We start from the raw sequence: 21,201 nt of genomic DNA on the forward strand, positions 1-21,201 counted from the left end.
CTGTATGAATAATTAAAATAAGATCCCATAAAGGCTCTTGCATTGCAGAGTTACAAAGAATAGCTGATAAGAATATAGATGTGGGAATGATTTATTATGTATGGGTGAGCCCCGGCCAAAGCTTTACAGAGGAAGTGACATTTGAGTTGGGTTATTTAGGCTAATCTGATAACCCCTTGGATATGTAGGGCCCAGTAGGATGAAGGAAGGCCCAGATTGGAATGCAGGATGTGGGATACAGCTATGGATGAGATGGAATAGGTGGCCCAGGCTGGCCAGAAAGGCAGACTTGATTCTTCAGGCAAGGTAGGGATGTTTTAGAGACATGTGCATTCAGCTTATATTCTTGGATAAACACCAAAGACACAGAGGAAGAAAAATCAGCAAAGTTTTAAATTATCTTCTGGCTTTATGTCAAGCAGAATCTTTTGCTTGCTGAACAGGATGTGCCTACACAGATTCATTGGGATGAAATTGCACTAAAATAAGAAGTATGCCATTTGGGCCTGAATAAAAATGTCACTGTGGGGTGAGACTAAAGGGGAGGCCTGAGACACCAGCTTAGCAGGGGGGTCAGGAAGATGATGATGATGATGATGATGATGATGATGATGATGATGGCGGCTGCTGTTTACACTATGCCAACCGCTGACACTTCATAGATTGTGCTGCTGCAGGGCAAGTTTCTGTCCAATCTCAGGACCATGGGTCTCTCCCCTTCTTATGCTAAGCTTGTTGGCTGTGGCAGACTTTGATGCATAGATGCTGGTCTCAGATGGAGGCAAGTCAGAAAGACCTGTATGCTTTGCCCCTGATAGATATTGGAGGGACGCTGGTTAGAGTATTGTAATTCTTCCCAGACAATCAATATCAGTTAATGTAAAAGGCTGATCCCATCATATTGTTTTTGAGAGAAAAAAGATAAATCACTGTAAAGAGGGAAATGGCTGCGTAAAGAGAGGGGTATGCAAGGGAACACTATATGGCCATTCAAATAAATTAATTAGAACTACATATATGCTATGGCTTTAGTTTTAAAATATAATGTTGGGCAAAAAAGCAAGGATACTCACTGAGGATAACACATAAAATTTAAATATCACGCAGACATATTTGATGAATACATTGATACTTTTATATCTATGATAGACATAAAAACTACTCAATCTGTGGAGAGGAAGAGAGAGGAGTAAGATGGAAAAGGTGCACACAGGAGATCTGATGATTTTCAGTGCTTATTTTGCCTTGAAAGAAAAAGAAAATAAAGTACATGTTAAGATTAGATAAAGCAGGTTTTATAGTTTGGATATGAGGAATTTCCTGAAAGCTCCTACGTGAGACAATGCAGAAATGTTCAGAGGCGAAAGGATTTACCAGAGCTGTAACCTAATTAGTGAGTTAATCCATTTGATGGCTTAATAATTTGAAAGGACAACTGTATTGGGTGGTAACTGTAAGCAGGTAGGGTGTGGCTGGAGGAGTAGGTCACTGGGGACGTGCCTTGGGGATTATGTATTTTGTCCCTGGCTCTTCCTGCTCTCTCTCTGCTGCCTGCCTACCATGAGGTGAGCAACTTTCTCCCACCATGCTCCTCCACCATGAGGTTCTGCCTCATGTAGGCTCAGAGCCATGAAATCTGCTGACCATGGACCAAAGCTCTGAAATTATGAGCCCAAATTAACTTTTCCTCCTAAGTGAGCACATTTATTGATTGGAGTCTTTGTTCCAGAACCTAAAAACATATTTTTTTTAGATGAAATGCAACATTACCTTTATGGGCTTCTGCTATGGATAACCAGGCATAGGCCACAAAATATGGTGGGATGAGGATACCAGGGATAAGTCCAGACTCTGTGGGGGTACATTCTGACCAAGGAAAAAGGCTGAAGAACTTAGCTATAGCTTTTAGAACTATGTGGCAAAGTTGGGTCTGACCTGGACTAGGGTTCATATGCACGAGGCCAGATCTGCTAGACAGAATAAACATCAGAGATTCTGAGCCATGTGGGTGGGGATGCCTCTCTGGGACTGGCAGAATCTCCTATGGTTTTAAAATGTATATTAAAATTAGAAACAGCATATTTCAGTATTATAAAATGCATTTTCTATTTTGAAAAAATAGAATGACAAAAAAAATTTTTTTAAAGAACATCTGACCTACCCAGAGATAACTTCAACAAATCTTAAGGGAAGAATTTTTGAAAAACAAAAACTCTCTGGGGAAAGAAGGAGGATGAGGAGTAAATGGCCCTGTGATTTGTTGAAGAGAGCAGGACATGGGGTAAATGGCTGAGTGACACTGCGGTCAGTGCTCAGAGCTACCAGAAGCTTGGTGGTGATGGAGGGGCAAAGGGTTGATAAACAAGTGATCTTCGTCTTCTCTGAGAGTCTCTCTACCTGGGGTGGAGGTAAGCAGGTCTCATTTTCTGTTGATTAAATATGGCTGTTATCAACCCTGGTATTGCTGGGCACATGGGCCTTCAAGTATCCTAGAGCAGAGAAAAGGCTTTGAGAATCCCAGTAGGGTAGTGCATTTCTTGGTATTGATTTCCAGGAGTGTCTCTGTTGATGCAGGACCACAGGTAGTAGAAGCTGAGAGGAATCCTCAAGGGATTGCATTTCAGTGTCTGGGTGGGGCAGTGGGTAACCCAGGACGCAGAATGGAAGCCTCGTGGAAGTTTCTATGGAGGAGAGCATGGTGGGTTATTCTGGGCTGCAGGCTATTTATTTTAGGACTGCTCATAAGGAGGAAGCAGCTCTCTGACCATACTGCCATTTGAGCAACATAGGGGCCTAGATGGTTGAGTGAGGGGCTACCTGAGGCGGGGCCTGCACATGGAAGGTCTTCAGTGGGTGGCCTGACCAGAGAGGCATGCTCCTACTGCTCAGGATCTGGCTGTCTTTTGAACTAGCTGTTACTAGTGGTTGAGACTTTCCATACTTACATATTCAGGATGCATTAAAAAGTGAGGAAATGCTTTGACCCCATACAAGTTAAAGCCTCTCCTTTTTTTGCTTGTGTTCTGACACTTGACAATTTACTAAGTGGTCAAGTTTTTGTAATGAAATCTGATGCTTAACTTCTGAATCTGTCTTTGTGGACCATTTCACTGAGTTCCAGGCAGAATTGCTCTGCTGGAATCAAGCTTTTGACCTTTCAAATGCTATTTTCTTTTTTTAGCAGAATTGTTAGGAATGGTAAGGCACAGAGAGTTCAAGGATACTTATTGGTCCACATGGACTTGAAACATGTTCAAATAAAATTAGAGAAAAGGCAAATATCATGTGCTTTTTGAACACCCTCACCTAAGAGATCAGAAAGGCAGCTACCTGGGGGTCAGCTGGGGCCACAGAGTGACGGCTGTCAGTAGCCCCAGTATGTCAATATGGGTTTCCCATGCTCATGGTCAGTGGTGGCCCTGATCCAGCTCAGTGAAGATAGGTGCATGAGAAGACCCGGTGGGCTTACTAGGGTTTATTTATTTTGAATACATAAGCTGGAAAACATTCTCAGTCTCTTTGGACACATTTCAGATTCCATAGAACCAAAGAGAAGGATACATACAAGTGTCTTAAGAGCCATTTTATATTTGGCTTTTGCTGCATATTGGTTCTATGATCGGGAAGAGATGTGCCGATCCCTCTGTCTTGACTGCCCCACACCCTCTACTTCCTTACCCATCTGGCTATTTCATCTATTCATCTTTCAAACACAAGCCCAGATGCCCCCTCCTGTGGGAAACAAGTCTTGAGAGTCAGTGAATCACCCTTCCTGGGTGTCTAGTATATCATGTATAGATTCTCAAAATTCACATTAATCAAGAGCCATATTTTAATTTTTAAATACTAATAGAGGGCTTATTGCATGAGAGTTACTGTCCTGAGCATTTGCACATGTGCATGCATACATACACACACATTTAAGCTTCACAACACCCTCGTGAAGTTAGTACATTTGTTCTTTCTATTTATAGGTAAGACTAATGAAGCCCAGAGAGGTGTAGGACATTGTCCAAGGTCACACAGATAATGGCAGCAGAGCTGGTGAGACTTAGCTCTGGATAGTCTGGCCATGGGATCAATATTCATAACCTGCAGGCTACGTCTTCTCTAAGTGCTACTGGCTGGTGACAGCTAACTTGCGTTACTTTAAATCCCTGGATCCTTCCCCATCTTGCTGTTCCCTCCACAGATCTTTTTTATCTCAGTCCATGGCAACTCCATCCTTGTAACTGCTCAGGCCCCAAATCTTGGAATCATCTTTAATTTTTCTCTTGCTCTTGCACATCTGATCCATTTGCAGATCCAGATGGCTCTACCTCTGGCATAGATCGAACAGTTCCAACCACTTCCTTGCTGACATCTTGGTCTGAACCACCACCATTGCCGGCCTGGGATATGGCAAGAGACTGCTATTTGGCATCCTTACCTCCTTTTTGTTTCTGACCTAAGTCTGTTCGACACAGCAGCCAAAGTGATTCATGTAAAATTTGTCAGTTCCTGCCATACCTCTGCTCAGGATCTTGTGTTGTTTCTGACTTGGGCATTGTCCATTGCATTTGACATCCTCTTTCTTTAAATATTTACTCACTGACTTCCTACTGTCTGTCCTTTACTCAAGTGTCACTTTATCCTTGAGATCTTCCCTTACTTCTCTAGAAAAAAATAACTGCACACCTGTCCCTGCCTTCTCCTGTCTCCCTTAATTTGCCTTATATTCTGCACAACACTCGTGTGACATCTATATTTTCTTGTTTATTTGTCTACCTCTTGCCCTGCCTGCTCGAGAAGGTTAGTTTTTTTTTTAGGTCAGGGATCTTGCTCACAGCTCTATCTGCAGTGCTGAGCATAGGGCTCAGGAGATAGTGGATGCTCAGTAAATATTTATAGACTGAATGAAAAACCTTAATGAATGATTTGGGGACTGACTCTGTGAGTCACTATTCTAAGTATATTGACATACACCATCCTTACAAGATCTCCCAAGGCCACTTGGGTGTCTGGAAAAATTATTGATCTCTTTGTAGTCTCAGTTTATCTCTAAAACAAAGATAATAAAAGAGCTTAGTTCTACAAGTAAGTACACATAAAAAGTCGAGAACAGTGCCTGGCACATAGTACCTGTCCCAGGTGGGTTCTCTGGGAATCAGAGAGAGATTAGCACAAAGAACGGATGCCCGTGGCATTAATGCCTGTGAAGGTAGTGCTGGTTGTGAAAGAAGCGGGTGGATTTGCCAGAAGGAGAAGATGAAAGAGCTCATCCCTCCAGGGAGTGGAAAGGCCTTGTGGAGTTGGCCTGAGGTAGAGCCAGTAAACCTGGACTCCATAGCCCCATCACGATCAATGGCTTTAGGATGCTCAGAGAACAGGCCATGACCTAGGGAAAGGTACTCACTTCAGTCCTGGCAACCTCCAGGAAGGACTGGCGGCCACCCACACTTCCAGCATCTGGGGATGAGGGCTCCAGTCCTGGTATTGAGAGTGGGGAGCTGGAAGACCATCACAGTTCCCACTAGAGTGAACCTTCAGTGCCCGCAAAACCTGAATCCAGCAGTTAACTCCTTGCCCAGGAATGCCTACCGTTTTAGTCAGCTTTTTTGCTGCTTAAAGAACTCGACCAGGACAATTGTAGAGGAGGAAAGGTTTATTTGAGGGCTCACGGTTTCAGAAGTCTTAGTCCATAGCATTCTGGCTCCATTCCTCCGGGCTCCAGGTGAGGCTGAAGATCATGGTGGAGAGTGTGGCAGAAGGAAGCAGCTCCCATGATGATCACAAAGCAGGGACAGAGATTCCACTCTGCCAGATACAAATAAATACCCAAAGCCACGCCCCCAGTTCCCATTTCCTCTAGCTTACCTTACCACTTCAGTTAATCTCTATCAGGGGATTGAATCACTGATTGGGTTAAGACTATTAAACCATAGCATCTATTGATCTTAGTACTCATTGAATAGAGTGCAAATGCATTCTTTGAGAGTCTTGACTTCACTTTGGTTTCATTTATCTATAGGACTTTCCTAGGTCACTGCTCAACAGGTTCATTGCCATCTTCTGTGACCAAGGTGATTCAGAATAAGATAGGGCAAGCCTTTGGAGTAGTCTAGATCAGCAGACATGAGTACCACTTAAAGGAGTGCCCCCACTCCCTGGAATCCTACCATTAGAATGCCATTATGTATTGAAGCATTTTTAAAAAGCATCAAGAGTGTTTTATTTAAATGCAAAAACAACTCTGTAAATGTTAACAGTTTAAACCTTTGTGATGAAATGCCTTTGTATCTTTACTCAAAAACACACTGTTTCTATTTTAAAATATTCTAAATGTGGCAATGTTGTTATGGTTTAGCTAGGGTTTAATGGACTTTTAGTGAAAAATAAAAATAATCCATCTGGGTTCCTTCATTTGGGCATTTTCTTTGCAGAGTTGGGGATTATCATCTGGAGACCTATCTTAACAAAATGGGGACTTTTGCATGTCTCTGATACCCTTGGTGCAAAAGAGGCCAGATCTGGATTTGCCTTGTTCAACACCAGCCCCATGTGGCCATTTCCTTTTAGATCTAATTTAAATAAAGTTTAATTCACATTAACCACCTTTCAAATTCTCACTAGCCAGTGGAAGCTAGTGCTGTTGTAGTGGGAAAGTTCTTCTGGATAGCATGTGAAGACAGTATGTTTGCATGTTTTTTTTTTTTTTTTTTGATGAGATTGTTTTTGTGTGTGTGTGTATTTTTTTTTTTTTTAAGAGACAGGATCTGGTTATGTTGCTCAGGCTGATTTGGAACTCCTGAGCTTAAATGATACTCCCACCTCTGCCTCCCAAGTTGTTGGAACTATGAACATGTGCTGCCATGCCCGAATTGATTTATAATATTTTGAGTAGGGTTATTTGTGTTGTGAGCAGCACTATTAATAATTACTTGGAGGTGGATTATCTTTAAATGCAAGTGTCTATTTGATCATACCAATCATCAAATATAAACAATTAATGCAAAAATGTTGGGTGTGCTGGAGCACCCCAACTAGCATTCAGTGTACACTAATTAAACACCATAAGCAAATCACACAATCCTAAGGCAGCCATGAGTCCCAAAATACCTCCAATGCCACACAACTTCTCTTAGCTAAAGAGCAGACATTGTCCTTGTCTTGTGGTTCTTTTTAGCCCCTGGCTGGACATCAGGGAATAATTGTGAAGTCAGTCCAGGGATGGACAGCAAGAGGGCCAGTCTCACTGATGTCCTTGGAACAAAATTATTCAATATGACAGGACCAGCAATTTAAATACAGTTACAAGTCGGTGGTGCACATTGGTGATTGGTTACAGTGAAAATCAATGTCTATTGGTTATGTCCAGTGAGGTGATGTAATTGCAGCTGGGCATGTTCTTTGCACATGTCCATGGAGCTGTGCTCCCTATCAATTGTAACCAATCATTGCTAAGCGTGCTTATGGCTGGTGCCCCTCACAGCTCTTTATGAATTGCAAGCAGACATGACTAAGCAGTTCAATGGCTGCTGTTCCTTATGGCCACCAACTTAATGAGTCCCAGCATGCCCCAGCATGCCCCAGCATGTCTATGGCCTATGCTCCTTATAGTCTGGATGAAAAAAATCAACCCACATATGTGATGTGTTGACAGTAGGTAATATTTATTGTGATTTACATATGTCCACCAGTGCTGATTTATGTATCAATTTCCTTTCTTTTGATTCTCATCATCTGAGCTATTTTTTTTACAGAAGGGAATACTGAGTTTAAGAGGTGCTGAGTGACTTTCAGGAGATCTGCCCTTGAATTCAGACCCTGGTGGGTCTGGAGGCTCAAGTTGTTTTCTAAGGTGACCAATGCTCAACGATGACCAGCTCACTGTGCTTCATAAAGATGTCACTGAGCTCTTCCCTTCCACTACTCTCCCTTCTCCTTTTCCTCCTTTTCTTCTAGAAAGTGTTTTTTTGATCTAGCATCCTGAACATAGCTCCTTTCTTGGAGCTAATTACTATTAATGTTTTGCTGAGGATTTTTGCTTTCTGGAAAGTTCTCCATGCATACCACTGTGCATATGGCATTCTCTTACATGGATAACACCCAGGGGACTGCTCTTCAAAGCCCCAGCTGAGGATACTGTTTTCAAATTCAGTTCTGTAAAAGTTAGAAACCCCTGCAGGAATTTCTTTGGATTAGAATCATGAAAACTTGTTTGTTTGCTTGGAATTCAAGAAGAGCCATCCATTAGGGGACATCATGGGCCACGCCTATGAAGCTAATGGTCAGAAAAATATTTGAGTCTGTTCATGTAGATGGGTGGCTCATGCCTATCTAAGGGGCAATCCCTTGTCTTCTGGTTTGTTGGCTGATGTGCTTATAAGGATATAAATGTTAGAGTCTTAATCCTGGTTTCTTTCTTCTTGGCTTGAATATATTCTATAGCAGCAAAAGCATACTCAAAGTCAGCAGTGTTCAGAGGAGGAGAAATGGGTCTTCTAATTCATTTAGAAGGTTGATAGGCTGATGTTCAGATGTTAGGGTCCCTCTTTGGACTCATCATACCAAATGGGAGGGCAGATTGTGATCCAGTCCTGGGGATGTGCACATTACAGAGAGGACTGAGAGAGTGAGAAGGGAGCATATTGGTCAAGAGCAAGGGCAAGCTGATAACTAAATAGAAGATGTGGAATTAAGTCTGGCACAGTGGTGTTCACCTTGTAATCTCAGTGAGGCTGCGACAGGAGGATCAAAGGTTTGAGGCCAGTCAGCCTGGGCAACTTAGAACTTATCTCAAAATAAAATAAAAAGGGCCAGAGATGTAGCTTAGTGGTAGAACACCCTGGGTTCAATCCCCAGTACGAGAGAGAGAGAGAGGGTGGGGGGGAATTCAATGATGAGTAGTTTTCTATAAAGCTGTAGGATTTTATTTAAAAAGGTGAGACTGAAGTCTACCTCTGTGGAAGGCATCCAGTGTCAAGAGCAAAGAGCTAGCTCAGGAGCTAGTCTGTTTGAACAGTTTAATATTGTAGGGAAGAAAATGTAATTTCTTTTCCTCACCCATTGTGAGGTTCATAGCTGAAACCCCTATAACAAAAGTCAGATTAGCCAGAGAAAAGCATACAATAAAGTTATGTTAACATAAAGTCTTATGGATAGGGTATTGATTTAACATCCCAGCAGCTATCTTAAATGTAAACCACCATCTTATGAGATAAGTTTCACTTTCCTGTACTTCCTCTTACCTGAACACTTCCCATCCCCATTAGTGACCTACCCCATGGTACCATAAGCCAATCCCAGAAGGACATGACCCCTTTGCTCTGGAAAGCCCCATGGTGCCATCTACCTAAGCCAATCCCATGCTGTTCCCCACTCACCCAGCTCTGATGCAAGCACCCCCACCCTATCCCATAGCACCACAAATACAACTCCAAACCCCTACCCCACAAAAGCTCAACACCCTAACATCTTGGGGGTCTCTCTCTCCTATAGAGAGATGGCCTTTATTTGTCAGCTTTGACAAATAAATTCTCGTGTGGATCTCTGCCTGGTCTCCATCTTTCATTTCTCGATCGCCCGTCCCTCTTTCCTTGCTTTCCCTTCATTATGTGATCCAGGAGTCTTAAGAAATGAAGGCCCAAAGATGGAGGAGGGAGATCTGCATATTTTTATGGATCGATTGTGCACAGTGTGATTGGAAGATAAAAGGTTATAATCTAATGACAGTGAGCTCAGATGGACAGGGTCTTGGCAATGGTTGGTTCAGTTTCTTCTGGGCATCATTGTGTGACATTCCTTCCCTCCAGGTATAGAGAAAGACACCTGTCATATGGGGTCTTGAGAAGAGAGGGAAATGAGAGAGTGGACTGTTTTTGGAAGAAGGGGCAAGGGGAATTCTAGTTTCTGTGGCCCTCATCAGGGGAGAGAGGGGCAGGAGAAGCCATAGAGACCTCTCTGCTCTGTTATTTCCTCCATCTTTCAAGATGCCAGTGCTTCCTGCATCATATCAATACCCACAACTGCCCAGATCTCTGGCCCAGCGAAAGCAGCTGGAACTTTTTCCATGTAGTAGAAATACACTGGTGTTTGAGCAGCTGGTTCCAAATTCCCCAGGAGAGACCACTAAGTCCTCCCCATTTTGCAAAGCTCATGTTATCTATATTTCTATTTATATGCACAACAGCTTGCAAATCACTTCTTTCTTCCTTATATTTCCAGGGGGAGTCATCACTGTGCATTTTAGGAGGAAGAGGAAAGTGTCTTCTTTTCCCTTGGAAAAGAAAACAACAAGTTGTTAGTTGATTTCAGAGGTGAAAGTTGCTAAAGATCATTTTGCTAATGACAGTCTCGTACTCATGGAACGCAGAAAGACATCGTGTATTTGGTTTCAAGGCTCCTGATGACAGCAGCAGGCAGCTCTGGGGGTGGACCCCGATGATGCCTGATGTAGGAATTGTCCTTTGTGCCGCATGTTGCAGTAATGTACCATCTGTTTCTCTGATGATTCTAGTAACTGTTGAGGGGCCTACAAAAATATTCCTGCCAGGTCTTCTCAAAATGTATCTTTTTCTCTCCTTGTGTAAGACAACCTTTTATATAACAAGGAGATTTAAGAATAGGAGGGCAATGAAGACTCACTTTGTAAAAAATGATTTTGTCACCCAGCTTGGTGGATCTCTCTCTCTCTCTCTCTCTCTCTCTCTCTCTCTCTCTCTTCTCTCTGGCTCTCTCTCTCTCTCATCTCCTTTTCCTGCTCCCTTGGGATTCCAGGACACAGCATTATTGTTTCAGTATCCAAGGATAGTTTAAAGGATGCCCTAATGGACTCTGGGTTTCTGCTTGGGGATCCAGTTGCACAAGAGTCCAATTTTCTCTCTATTTTTCTTCTGTAATACCCCATTTATTGTGGGACCATCAGTGCCACATGGGAGACAAAGATGACTAAGAGATGTACCCTGTCCGTAAGTTGCTTACAACCTAGCAGTGGCTGCACAAGTGAGTGCCTGGCAGGATGGCTTTTGGTGGCTTTCTCAGAGTTGTTCAGAAATGTTGACATCATTGGAATTTTTTTTTCCTTGCCAAATATGTAGGAGTTTTTTGAACAGGAAAACCCAACAGTGGAGAGAGCCATGTTGAGGAATTCTGTCACCCAGTTAGCTGAGCCCATCAGGTGCCAGTCTGAAATCATTTGTGATAGTCTGTGATCACGTGGGGAAGCCCCAAGATCACAGCGGATGCGACAATCTTGGTTGGGTCTGGTTCTGCCCCTTTCCAGGTTTGCTACCTTGGACAAATCCCTTGACTCTCTGAGCTCTGTTACCTAAGCCCCTCTCAGGTCTTTGGGGATTAGATGCCATTGGGACAAAGCCCCTCACATGGACTATAGGCTCATTTCTTTCCCCTTGTCTGTTCCTCTAGGATTTGGAGTAGATCCCAGAATGGCACAAAATGCTAGGCTCTAGCACTAAATATGTTTGCATTCCTGGCAAGATTTTAGCCCTTCCTAATTACAAAGTTTATATATTGCCAAGGCTGAATTAGGGGTGAAGATGAAGAGGAGGAGGGACTAATTACAGAGAAGTACTGCACTGGAGGGGGAGTGTGTGTCAGCAACTGAGCAGTCGCAAGATGATTAAGAAGAGATGGAGATGGAATGGTATGCCCTGGGGGTGTGTTAAAAATGATTATTTCAGGGAAAGACCTGGGACCCCAAGATAACCTAGGAAGTCTCTATGTTTATTTCCCCCACTGAGAAATGTGGGGAGGTTTTCAGAGGCTGGGAGAGCTGCAGGTTGAGCATGTATGGCCAGAGCTGGGCAGCAGACACTGGGAGACCCTGACTGTGCAGGGAGAGGTAAGTCAACAGGCCAGGGTACTGACTACAGGCAATTCTAGAGGATGGAGCTTTTCCGTGGGTTGGGTGATGGCAAAGTAAGAATGTAGTAAAGGGCAGGTTAGTTTTAAGAAAGAAAAAAAGTCATAAAGGCCAAGATTAGAGCAGACGCGAATCAAGACATGAAGAAAAGGTCCTCTCAGACTTGCATTCGGGGTGTGTGGGAAATAGTCCTAAATCCTCTTTTTATATATTCTACTTTCCCAGGCTCCTTCTCAATAACCCATAGATCTGTATATACAAAGTTTCTTAAGTCGTTTGAGGTTCAAATTTGCAACCAGTGCCCTATTTTGGGACAATAAATCTGCTAAGTTTAATGTCATCTCTGTATTTTTACTTTTTGGAGTAGGCTTCCAAAGGTTCTAATGAGCCAATGATAGAGAATATCTTATGTTATATTCCTACTGGGTGCCAGGACCTACATTAACTCCCCTAAAGTATTGACAGATAGGTGAACCATGGCAGTGGTGAAGCATGAGGAGATCACTCCCTTGGGGGGGATACCAGAAAGGGAGAAACAGAAGCCATGGAGTGCATTGTTCAGTGAGGGTCTGAAAGGGAGAAACGGAAGCCAACTGGAGTGCATTGTTCAGTGAGGGTCTACCATGGTTTGGACATGAGATATCCTCCCAAAGCTCCTGTTACTGCAGGAATATGTAGAGGTAAAATGATTGGATTGTGAGAGCTATAACCTAATCATGCCATCTAGTGTGAATGGATTGACTGGATGGTAACTGAGGGCAGGTAGGGCGTGGCTGAGGAGATGGGTTACTGGGGTTGTGCTCTGGAAGGGTTCACCTTCCCTATGACCCTTTCCTGCCTGCTTTCTCTCTGCTCCATTATGTCCCGAGCAGCTTCCCTTTGCCAACCCCTTCCACCACGATGCTCTGCCTTGTCTCAGGCCTGGAGCATTGGAGTCACCACTGACACCATGAACGGAGACCTCTGAGACCATGAACCAAAATAAACTTTTGCTTTTTCTAAATTGTTCTTGTAAGGTATTTTGGTCACAGTGATAAAAAGCTCACGACCACAGGGTCCTTCTAGGTCAAATCAAGGTCAGTGATTTGAAGATCTGGAGAAGCCACTAAGGGATTTAGCCAGGCTGTGTGGAGGGGGCTGACCGCCTTGGGGAAATGCAGGGGAGAGGCATACACCATGCCTCTCCCCTGCATGGCAGTGCTGCTGGAATGGAGCCGGGGGCTTGTCTCCAGACCTTACTTCTTTGGTATAGTGTCAGAATTTAGACGTTATTAAGATCAGAAAACAAAATCTGCCAGCCACATAAGAAGGGGATTGTCAATACTCTATTTTCTGAGGGTTCATTTGATGTTGATGGTCATGGAGGTCTTAAAGGTCAGACTCAATTCTATTATTGGCTTAGTGGTTTAAACTATTTGTTCCTTATATTTGAGGCAGGCTTTCTACATGGAGAATTGTTTTTGAATCATCTCTATTTTGGGAAGAAAAAAAATGTGTCTGAAATGCCCAGCGGGTTATAATATCTCTTTGCTCTGGTAGGCCACTGGAAATATGACCTACCTATAAATGCTGTGGTGGGTCTGATGAGCCTCCAGGTGGCTGTACAGCAGAAGAGGGTTTCATTTTAACAGCTCTTACTTTTCTTCCAAAAAGAAATATTGCTTCTCAGGAAAAATAGACACGGAAACAATGTCCTCCTCCCTCACCCCAAACTTGTCATCTTTTTCCCTCTGATTGAACCTGTGCTGGTCTCACTCCTTAAGCCCCCAAGTGTCAATTAGCTGACGCCCTCTGAGGTCATTCAAGCCCTTCCCAACCTGGCTCTGAGTGTGTCTCTTCTATGTGTGGCTGCAGTCATCCTCCCAAAGCCCCTCCTGGCTCTTGCTGGACTCAGTGACCCCTTCATAAGATAATTTGATGTTACCCAAGTTTGCTGAGATTCGTTGTATAATTCTATCCATCTTAGAGTTTTCTTAAGTGATTTTTACAGGGATGTGTTCAGTTGTTGTTTACAGTAAAAGCTCTTGGCCAGGTGTACTTGGTTAGATGGTGAAGTGGAATTGTTAAGGATCTCTCTGGTAGAGAAGGGAGGAGGCCAAGATCCCCAGGGTGTGAGGGTGGAGTGTCTGGCCCACAGGCCCTCCTGGGGGCTGCTGATAGGGTCCTGTGTACATTTAGTGTTCCCTGCAGCTGTTGTTGTTGGTTTCCAAGAGGCATCGTCTAGCAGCAGGAGATGTAATAAGGGTGTGTCTGGGAGAGTTTGAATCCTGACTCCTGCATTTACTGGCAGCGTAACCTTGGCAAATGACATAACCCTTCTGAACCTTAGTTATCTCATATCTGGAACAGAAAAGTAAAAGTATCTATTTTCTAGCATTGTGAAGTTGCAACTCAGTGATCAACTTCAATTATTCAGCTCAGAAAATACTACTTTCTCCACCTCAAAGGCAGCATTTCCTATCTGGGTGGTATTTGAAAACTTCTCTCTGGCAAGGATCATCTATCACCTCTATTCTTCTTAGTTACTTACTTTAAAAAATATCAAGTCACTTTTCTTAACTTATGTATTTATTTAGGAAAGAAACTGTATTAGTTCTGTAAATACAGGGTATCTACAAAAGCAAATACAATGAAAACAATACCATGTTACATCTTTAACTCTTCTGAATTCCAGGTTTTTTTTTTCATTTCATTAAAAAGGACAGTTGGCAAATTAGCTAGGAGGTGGGAGAGCTGAGCTGGCCCCTAAGAGACTCTTCTATTAAATTAAAAGGCATTAAAAGAACGTTGAACATGGATCCTCTTTTCCTCTATGTGATTTGATGTTATTTAATGATATGTTTGAATACCTTTTGAATCATGTCAGGTACCATAAAAGGTAACATCTTTGCTTTGGTAAATATTCACCTTCAGAATCAGCCAGTTGGGAACAAATATCAGTGGTTAGGATCCTCACGGAGGTGGGGTGGAGAGTCAGGGGTCTGCTCCAGCAGAGTGTGGGGGAAATTTGGGGGAGGGGTCTCTCTTGAAAAGGCTGAAGATTTGCCTGTAGGGTGAAGTTAAGGCTCTTGCTATCCTTTTGGCCCTGGTGTGCATTGCTGCAGGATATAGTGAATACACAGAAAGGCCGATCTCTATGTGTGTATTTATAAAATAAAAGCTATTTTCATGGAGCTCTTTCTTGGTGATAGGCACTGAACCAAGCTTTTTGAAAATATTAATTCATTTAATTCTCATAACAACTCAATTGCCAAGAACCTATATTCTCATTTTGCACATGAAACAGAAGCTTCAACAACCCACTGCAATTGTGATTCAGTTTATAAATGACAGAGCTTGTCTGTCTGTCTGTTTGCAATGGGCAAGAGTTTACTTTACAACTCTCACTCCAAGGCAAAAAATATCACTAAGATTTCTTTCTTGATGAAATCAAATCAAAGTAGGATTGGCAAGATGTTCCAAATTGGTCCCTTAGAACCGACTTCCCTCCCCATTCTGGGAGACCACTTACTGAAATAGTCACCTGAACAGTCAGGTGCCTGGCTCCTTGGTCCATGGCTGTCGCTACAATGGATCTCCTCTCCTCCATCTTTCTGCTGCTTGATTCTGCCTTCAGGGGCAACTTTCTGATATCTGCTGGCAGTTCTGCTTTGAATGAACCAAAGACACTTCTACTCAAGGTCTCTTGATCCTGCTGACAGGATGTGCTATGGGTAAGGGCTCTTACGGCTGATTCCAGGCTTACAGGGAAAATAGCCTCCACAGACATCCCACAGCAATTCCACATCCAGAGTGCTGCCTGCAAGAGGGGCAGGTGCTGTCTCTTCTCAGGGAGCTCAACCTCTTTTCCTCTATGTGATCTGTCGTCCTCTGAGTTCCTGTAGGCTGCAAATCTGCCTACAGGCTGAGTTCCTCTAGTGGTCGGGCATCTCTGGAAGTCAAAACATCAACCCCTTTCTTCTTTCCCTCTAGCTCAACTCCTGAAAGGACTTACCTATTGGAAGCTGTGGCCTTGCCTGTGAGTCACAAAGAAAGGACTGTTTCCTGAGGTAAGAGAACTTGGGTTAGTGATGCTTGACTTTAAGTGAATAATCTGGAGAGGTTGCTAGTAAAGCAGAGTTCTGTCCTTCTGTCTCAGCAAGGTTAGGATGGGGTCCAGGGGTCAGAGTGACATAGCAGCAAGTTGATTCTCCTGAAGGGGGTTTGAGGATCATGCACTGGAAAAACATGACCAGACTTTAAATACAGAGGGGCAGAGAAGGAGAAAATTGGCTTTGTAGGGAGTAAAGCACCAACATTTTAGATCATCCTGCCCAGAAATTCTTGCATAAACAAAATACACATTTATATGTTATATAATAGCATGGATATTATTGGTATAATGACATGGATATATCACTTACCTAGCAAGTTCACCTGGCATTGCAGTTGACAATTTTCCCCCCTAAAAAAGTTAATCAAAATCACAATTGTTACATTACCATAATACTTAACTGTGTAAATACATCATGATTTATATACTCAGTCCCTGTTGTCTAACATATGGGTTGTTTTCAAGGTTTAGTGTTAGAAATAATGCTATGATTAATACATTTCTCCATAAGTTGTTGTCTTATCATTTTTTTTTGTATTTTAAAACTAAGAACCATTCTGAAAATTCAAACTAAAGCTGGTATTACTTTGAAGGATTTAGATTAATGTATTTTATTTTCCACCAACCAACCAGTCAACCAAACACAAGGTTTAGTTCTTGTTTAATAATCAATTGTTTCTCATACCTTGGGAACTAGCTTTCTATTCTAACATACTAGCTCAGAAAAGTGCTTCCCATGTCAGACTAATGAACCCGTATGGTTCTAAGTGGGGCAAAACCTATAGCGATTGATGGTGCCTCAAAGAACTGTCTCCCATTAGAAGCCAGTTAAGTCCTGGTATTTTCAGTCCTCAGGTTGATGTAACCTATCCAGAAACATGACTCATGGGGTGCTTTTGACTTGCTTTCAGTTAGGCACTGAATAACTATCATCTTCCTTCATTCAGCAAACATTTTCAAGAACCTTCTATTTTCAAGACTTTGCATTTGGTGTTGGAGATTCAATAATAAGTAAAATTCAGGGCTTTGTCTATCCTGAACTTGCTCACAATCTGCTGGCACAGATAGACACATAAACAGTATAATGTGGTTAAAAAAAAAAGAGTCATACACAATGCCTTGGGACCCATTGTAGTTCTAAATGTTTGAGAATTAAAAAGCCATAAAATTAGTTTAAAAAATGGTTATTTGGTTTGTAAATGTTGCTCTTAATTCCAGAGTCAATATCTTAGATATTAAAATGAGAATAATTATGTTATACTATATTTAATAGATGGTTCAAAGAATTTTTATAGATACATCAGAAAAAGATATTGCTAAGTGAAGTTAACCAATCTCAAATAACCAAATGTCGAATTTTTTCTCTGATATAAGGAGGCTGATTCATGGTGGGATAGAGAAGGGGAGCATGGGAGGAATAAAACAAATTCTAGATAGGGCAGAGGCATGGAAGGGAAAGGGAGGGGGAATGGGGTTAGAAATGATGGTGGAATGTAATGGACATTATTATCCAAAGTACATGTATGAAGACATGAATTAGTATGAGTATACTTTATATACAACCAGAGATGAAAAATTGTGCTCTATATGTGTAAGAAGAATTGTAATGCATTCCACTGTCATATATAAATTAAAAAATTAATTTAAAAAATAATAAATACTTATCAGAAAATATTGACTTAGATTGCTAGAAAGGGCCTTAGAAATCATCCAGCACAGGAGCTGGGGCTGTAGCTCACGGGCAGAGCACTTGCCTAGCATGTGTGTGGCACTGAGTTCGATCCGAGGCACCACATAAAAGTGAACAAAATAAAGGCATGCCGTCCATCTACAGCTTTAAATAAATAAATAAATAAAAATCATCCAGTACAGTCTTCACTTGAGCAGTAAGGGGTAGTGGCCTCAGAAATTGTGTGACTCATTCAGGGTCCCTCAGCAACTTGATGGAAATTCTGGGACTGTAGTTTATGTCCTCTGTCCAGGGTGCAGAGGTATTTCTTTTATCTCCTGCTCTCTTTGAGTACTCAATATTGGCATGATTTCTTAAAAGGGAAACTAAAGTAAGAGGTGATATAAGGGAAGAAATTTCTCACCCATTGCTAGGTTTGTGAATGGGATACCCTAAAATAAGACATTAAACAGAGAAGAGCATATGCATTTTGTATGACATGGGCACCTCGAGAAATGAATACCCAAAGAAATGGGGAGATCTGCGTATTTCTGTGGACAGTTGTGCAGAAGCGGGATTGGAGGATGGAAGAGTGTGATCCAGTGGTAATCACTGGAAGCAACTCAACAGAGGCTCATTTGTTCAGATTCTTCTGTGTCCTTCTGTCTTCAGATATAAGGATGTCCCTTTGTTTGAGGTATAAGGCAGGCACCTAAGGAACAAAGATTTTATGACCTACTTTTCAGGAAGGTTTGACTTGTTTCAAGGGAGAGCAGTAAAGAGAAAGTCAGCAAAAGGGAGAACTTCTTGCTTCTACTGTTTTATTAAATGCCATAGTTGGGGCAGCGAGTCTTGAGTTCCTAAGTGTGGTGTCTCCTAAGCTAACTGGCACCTATGATCATCTTGTTAATCTGAGTTTGTTGACTTGCCTCTTTCTTGTTCATGTAAAATAGATTACAGGGAGGGCCTCAACTTTTTCTCAGTCTTTATCCCACAAATCCCTACCAAATTGCTTCAGGAGCACAGAAGGGTGCCTGGTCACCTCTGAAGCACAGGGTACCCACTATTTTCTTCTTCAGCCCTGATTCACTAAAGATGAAATCTCTCAAGATCAGTAGCAGCTGAAGCCACAGCTGCTACTGACTCTTGCCAAGGACAAGTGTGCCTATCCCTCTGGAGTGGGTGCTATAGAAGGGGGCTTTGCTAAGGGGACCATCTTCTGTTATTGTTCACAGCAATTCTGGGCCCTTGATATTCCACCAAGATGTGACTGAATCTGTTGAAAGCTTCAGCATCAACCCTCTCCCTAGCTGTGACCCACCAGGACATGACCAGGCTCTGCTCCCTCATTCTCTTTTTCAATAGAAAGCTCATGGCCCAGGATGTTGCCACATGGGCTCTCAAGGCAGAACATCCATCAGCATCCTGGGATGAATATAGCATAGGCTCTAGGTGCAAAAACAGTACTTACCTACATAGAGCAACCTCTCTCTTCATGGAGTGTGACAAAGTTGCCAAGGAAAAAGAAGTTCATGATTGCAAGAAAATGTAATTTCCACCAGCAAATAGATTTTTTTTTTTGGATGGTGGTAGTGGTGTGGCAGCAGCTTTATTAAGGTGTCACTTAAGTACCACAAAGTCCACTCATTCCAGATGCACGATGAAATGATTTTTAGTGCGTGTATTGAGTTGTAAAGTCATCACTGTAATCTAATGTTAGAAAATTCCCATCACTCCCCACCTTTTCCAATTCCAGGTTTTATTGATAGTCAAACCCATTCCCACCAGTGGCACTAATCCATTTTCTCTGTTATGTATTTGTTTTTTGCTGGACATTTCTTATAAATAGAATCATATAAGGTGCAGTCTTCTGTGGTTAGCATAATATCCATCCAAGTTGTGGTCTGTATTAGTAATTTGTTCCTTTTTGTGGCCAATTTATATTCCAATGTATAGATAGACCACGTCTAATTGGTGCATTTGTATTATTCTCAGTTTGTGGCTATTTTCAGTGATGTAGCTATTAACTTTCATGTGCAAGTGTTTATGTGGACATATGTTTCTGTTTTTCTAGGGTAGGTGCTTAGGATGGAATTGCTGGGTTGTTTGTTAAGTGCATGTTTAACATTTTGAGAACTTGCCAAGCTGTCTTCTAAAGTGGCAGGACCATTTTATGCTCTGATCATCACTTTCAAGGGCTGCAGTTCATCACATTCTAGCCAACACTTGTTATTGTCTGCCCGTTGATTATGGCTATTCTAATGTGTGTGCAGAAGTATGTCATTATAGTATTAAATCGGTTTTTGTTGAGGTCTTCTCACAGCATATAATATGGTGCTCATTGTGAATTGCCAAAAGAGAACAGTGAATAAAAGATGTAATGTTTCCCAAATTTATTTGCTCTTTTTTTTTCTCTTAAATGAGCATATTCAAGGCCAAATGTTGTACAGAATAGATTTGGGGAAGCATTACATTGCTTGGTTATATTTTAGCTGTGTTCTCTATGATATTTAATTATGGACAAGTGTTCACTGCATAGTAATTCTGAATCAAGCAGCATTGATGCAGAAGTAAATAGATTTGTAAGAGATAAAGGAAGACATTTAAGAGATTAGCACTAGGACATTTTTGAGAAGTGGTTTTCATTAGTTACTAAATGTTGGTTTGTTCTTCTCTGGAGTGATACTGGGCTCAAACAGAGATCGCTTTCCTTACAATCCTCTATGACATAGGTTCTGTCTTATAACCATCTTACAGGTGAGGAAACTGAGGCAGCAAGTGGTTAAGTGCTTGTACACAGGTAGTATGAGGGCAAGATTTGAACCTGGGGCCCTCTGACATCAGGATCTTTGTCACCTATTCCCCCACCATAGTAAAAGGGCAGATCAGTCTGCAAAAAGACTTTTATTTGTCTTGATTTTACACAGAAATTATAGGGTGCCGGAAAGATTTTTCTGTCCAGAATTCAGCTGCTTGGAGTTACCATGGTTCCAGTCCTTGGCCTTCTCCTTTACACAATTCCCGATACTGGGAAATGTCCAACTTGCTTCCCATTTGTCTTTCCTCCCATCCCCATGGGCAACATCTTTTTCCAGGCCTTACTCATTTCTGAACTGTTACCAAAACCACACAGACACATGCTGACGTGTATGTGCACATGCATGCACGTGCGTACACACACACACACACACACACACACACACACACACACAAGCTTCTCTCTGGTTTCACTGTCTCCAGGTTTTCTGTTCAAGACCAAGACACACTCTCAGCAGAAAGATCTTTCTAGACTCCTGCTTTGCACACAATGCTATGCTCACTTTAATAATCCCTTGCTCAAAGAAAATCCCCCTCCTGAGCAGGGCACTCAGTCAACCTCTACATACTTCTTCATCAGTCTCCCATCTGTCCCCTTCTTGGATCATTTGCTGTAGGCCAACTGGCCTCTTCATCACTGCCCAAACAAGCAAAGCCTTTGGTATCTCCGTGCCTTTGCCTATCTTCACTCTGCAGCCTGTGATACGCTCTTCTCTGTTGTTGGGTTCTCTGAGCCCTTTGCTGCCCTTGGGTGCCCCT

The 21,201-nt window shown here is 42.3% G+C and overlaps 1 protein-coding gene and 1 long non-coding RNA gene across 8 annotated transcripts in view; one reads left to right on the forward strand and one right to left on the reverse strand.

The window, feature by feature from the left end:
• LOC101964356 (synaptic vesicle glycoprotein 2B) overlaps nucleotides 1-21,201 on the forward strand; it is a 171,432-nt gene that overhangs the window by 81,787 nt on the left and 68,444 nt on the right. For 3 of the 6 annotated variants that reach the window (XM_005320110.5, XM_078051205.1, XM_078051204.1), the window contains exon 2: nucleotides 15,836-15,912. The exons of the other annotated variants lie outside the window; for them this stretch is intronic. The gene's annotated coding sequence lies outside the window, so the exon portion shown is untranslated. The remainder of the gene's footprint in view (nucleotides 1-15,835; nucleotides 15,913-21,201) is intronic. 6 annotated transcript variants of the gene reach the window in all.
• On the reverse strand, nucleotides 76-5,790 carry LOC144378014 (uncharacterized). 2 transcript variants are annotated; one of them, XR_013439445.1, is made up of 2 exons: nucleotides 5,661-5,790; nucleotides 76-811 (listed from the first exon to the last, which is right to left on the reverse strand). It is a non-coding gene; the product is annotated as an uncharacterized LOC144378014 (long non-coding RNA). The 2 variants fall into 2 exon arrangements; XR_013439444.1 differs by having other exon boundaries at nucleotides 5,396-5,790.

Source organism: Ictidomys tridecemlineatus, chromosome 5, assembly GCF_052094955.1.
Source record: "Ictidomys tridecemlineatus isolate mIctTri1 chromosome 5, mIctTri1.hap1, whole genome shotgun sequence".
NCBI classification, from domain to species: Eukaryota; Metazoa; Chordata; class Mammalia; order Rodentia; family Sciuridae; genus Ictidomys; species Ictidomys tridecemlineatus.